Source organism: Colobus angolensis, unplaced genomic scaffold (genome assembly GCF_000951035.1).
Source record: "Colobus angolensis palliatus isolate OR3802 unplaced genomic scaffold, Cang.pa_1.0 Scaffold924, whole genome shotgun sequence".
Taxonomy (NCBI): domain Eukaryota; kingdom Metazoa; phylum Chordata; class Mammalia; order Primates; family Cercopithecidae; genus Colobus; species Colobus angolensis.
In genome coordinates, this window is record NW_012123199.1 from 31371 (window position 1) to 35379 (window position 4009).

At 46.0% G+C, this 4009-nt stretch overlaps 1 pseudogene; it reads left to right on the forward strand.

Moving 5' to 3' along the window:
• The first annotated feature begins 255 nt into the window (after window positions 1–255).
• The window catches only part of LOC105504515, an 11401-nt pseudogene continuing 7647 nt past the window's right edge, over window positions 256–4009 (forward strand).

The following is a 4009-nucleotide window of genomic DNA, read 5'->3' on the forward strand; positions in this document are numbered from 1 at the left end:
TTTACCTGTTCATCATTCCATCCATCCATCCATTATCCATTCATCCATTCTTCCATCATCTTCCCATACACCTGTGGGTCCTTCCATCCATCCATCCATCATCCATCCATCCTTTCATCATCCATCCATTCACCTTTTCATCCATCCACCCATCCTTCCATCTATCTTTCCATCATCTATCCAACTGTTCATCCTTCTATCCATCCATCCATCTGTCATTCATTCATCTGGTCACCTCTTCATCCATCCATCCATCTTTCCATCCATCCTTCCATCCATCTTTCCATTATCCATCCATTCAGCTGTTCATCCTTCTATCCATCCAACCATCTTCCATCGATCCATGATCCATCCATTCACCTGTCCATCCATCCATCCATTCATTCATCATCCATCCTTTCACCCGTCCATCCATCCATTCACCTGTTCATCCATCCTTTCATCGTCCATCCATTCTCCTGTTCATTCTTCCATGCATCCATCATCCATTCATCCATCATCCATCCATCCTTCCATCAGTCATCCACTCGCCTCATCCTTCCATCCATCCATCATCCATCCATCCTTTTATCATCGATCCACCTATTCATCCTTCCATTCATCCATCCATCGTTCATCCATTTTTTTATCATCCATTCAGCCACCATCCATCCACCTGTTCGTCCGTCCATCCATCCATTCATCCATCCTTCCATCATCCATCCCACCTGTTCATCCTTCCATCCATCCATCATTCATCCATCCATCCATTCATCCATCCTTCCATCATCCATCCCACCTGTTCATCCTTCCATCCATCCATCATTCATCCATCCATCCATTCATCCATCCTTCCATCATCCATCCCACCTGTTCATCCTTCCATCCATCCATCATTCATCCATCCATCCATTCATCCATCCTTCCATCATCCATCCCACCTGTTCATCCTTCCATCCATCCATCATTCATCCATCCATCCATTCATCCATCCTTCCATCATCCATCCCACCTGTTCATCCTTCCATCCATCCATCATTCATCCATCCATCCATTCATCCATCCTTCCATCATCCATCCCACCTGTTCATCCTTCCATCCATCCATCATTCATCCATCCATCCATTCATCCATCCTTCCATCATCCATCCCACCTGTTCATCCTTCCATCCATCCATCATTCATCCATCCATCCATTCATCCATCCTTCCATCATCCATCCCACCTGTTCATCCTTCCATCCATCCATCATTCATCCATCCATCCATTCATCCATCCTTCCATCATCCATCCCACCTGTTCATCCTTCCATCCATCCATCATTCATCCATCCATCCATTCATCCATCCTTCCATCATCCATCCCACCTGTTCATCCTTCCATCCATCCATCATTCATCCATCCATCCATTCATCCATCCTTCCATCATCCATCCCACCTGTTCATCCTTCCATCCATCCATCATTCATCCATCCATCCATTCATCCATCCTTCCATCATCCATCCCACCTGTTCATCCTTCCATCCATCCATCATTCATCCATCCATCCATTCATCCATCCTTCCATCATCCATCCCACCTGTTCATCCTTCCATCCATCCATCATTCATCCATCCATCCATTCATCCATCCTTCCATCATCCATCCCACCTGTTCATCCTTCCATCCATCCATCATTCATCCATCCATCCATTCATCCATCCTTCCATCATCCATCCCACCTGTTCATCCTTCCATCCATCCATCATTCATCCATCCATCCATTCATCCATCCTTCCATCATCCATCCCACCTGTTCATCCTTCCATCCATCCATCATTCATCCATCCATCCATTCATCCATCCTTCCATCATCCATCCCACCTGTTCATCCTTCCATCCATCCATCATTCATCCATCCATCCATTCATCCATCCTTCCATCATCCATCCCACCTGTTCATCCTTCCATCCATCCATCATTCATCCATCCATCCATTCATCCATCCTTCCATCATCCATCCCACCTGTTCATCCTTCCATCCATCCATCATTCATCCATCCATCCATTCATCCATCCTTCCATCATCCATCCCACCTGTTCATCCTTCCATCCATCCATCATTCATCCATCCATCCATTCATCCATCCTTCCATCATCCATCCCACCTGTTCATCCTTCCATCCATCCATCATTCATCCATCCATCCATTCATCCATCCTTCCATCATCCATCCCACCTGTTCATCCTTCCATCCATCCATCATTCATCCATCCATCCATTCATCCATCCTTCCATCATCCATCCCACCTGTTCATCCTTCCATCCATCCATCATTCATCCATCCATCCATTCATCCATCCTTCCATCATCCATCCCACCTGTTCATCCTTCCATCCATCCATCATTCATCCATCCATCCATTCATCCATCCTTCCATCATCCATCCCACCTGTTCATCCTTCCATCCATCCATCATTCATCCATCCATCCATTCATCCATCCTTCCATCATCCATCCCACCTGTTCATCCTTCCATCCATCCATCATTCATCCATCCATCCATTCATCCATCCTTCCATCATCCATCCCACCTGTTCATCCTTCCATCCATCCATCATTCATCCATCCATCCATTCATCCATCCTTCCATCATCCATCCCACCTGTTCATCCTTCCATCCATCCATCATTCATCCATCCATCCATTCATCCATCCTTCCATCATCCATCCCACCTGTTCATCCTTCCATCCATCCATCATTCATCCATCCATCCATTCATCCATCCTTCCATCATCCATCCCACCTGTTCATCCTTCCATCCATCCATCATTCATCCATCCATCCATTCATCCATCCTTCCATCATCCATCCCACCTGTTCATCCTTCCATCCATCCATCATTCATCCATCCATCCATTCATCCATCCTTCCATCATCCATCCCACCTGTTCATCCTTCCATCCATCCATCATTCATCCATCCATCCATTCATCCATCCTTCCATCATCCATCCCACCTGTTCATCCTTCCATCCATCCATCATTCATCCATCCATCCATTCATCCATCCTTCCATCATCCATCCCACCTGTTCATCCTTCCATCCATCCATCATTCATCCATCCATCCATTCATCCATCCTTCCATCATCCATCCCACCTGTTCATCCTTCCATCCATCCATCATTCATCCATCCATCCATTCATCCATCCTTCCATCATCCATCCCACCTGTTCATCCTTCCATCCATCCATCATTCATCCATCCATCCATTCATCCATCCTTCCATCATCCATCCCACCTGTTCATCCTTCCATCCATCCATCATTCATCCATCCATCCATTCATCCATCCTTCCATCATCCATCCCACCTGTTCATCCTTCCATCCATCCATCATTCATCCATCCATCCATTCATCCATCCTTCCATCATCCATCCCACCTGTTCATCCTTCCATCCATCCATCATTCATCCATCCATCCATTCATCCATCCTTCCATCATCCATCCCACCTGTTCATCCTTCCATCCATCCATCATTCATCCATCCATCCATTCATCCATCCTTCCATCATCCATCCCACCTGTTCATCCTTCCATCCATCCATCATTCATCCATCCATCCATTCATCCATCCTTCCATCATCCATCCCACCTGTTCATCCTTCCATCCATCCATCATTCATCCATCCATCCATTCATCCATCCTTCCATCATCCATCCCACCTGTTCATCCTTCCATCCATCCATCATTCATCCATCCATCCATTCATCCATCCTTCCATCATCCATCCCACCTGTTCATCCTTCCATCCATCCATCATTCATCCATCCATCCATTCATCCATATATCCATCCATCTATCATCCATCCATCCTCCCATCATCCATCCACTCATCCATCACTCATCTATCCATCCATCCTTCCATCACCCATCCTTTTATCATCCATCCATTCACCTGTCTATCCATCCATTTGCCTGTTCATCCATCCATCTTTCCACCAACCATCCATTCACCTGTTCATCCTTCTATCCATCCATCACC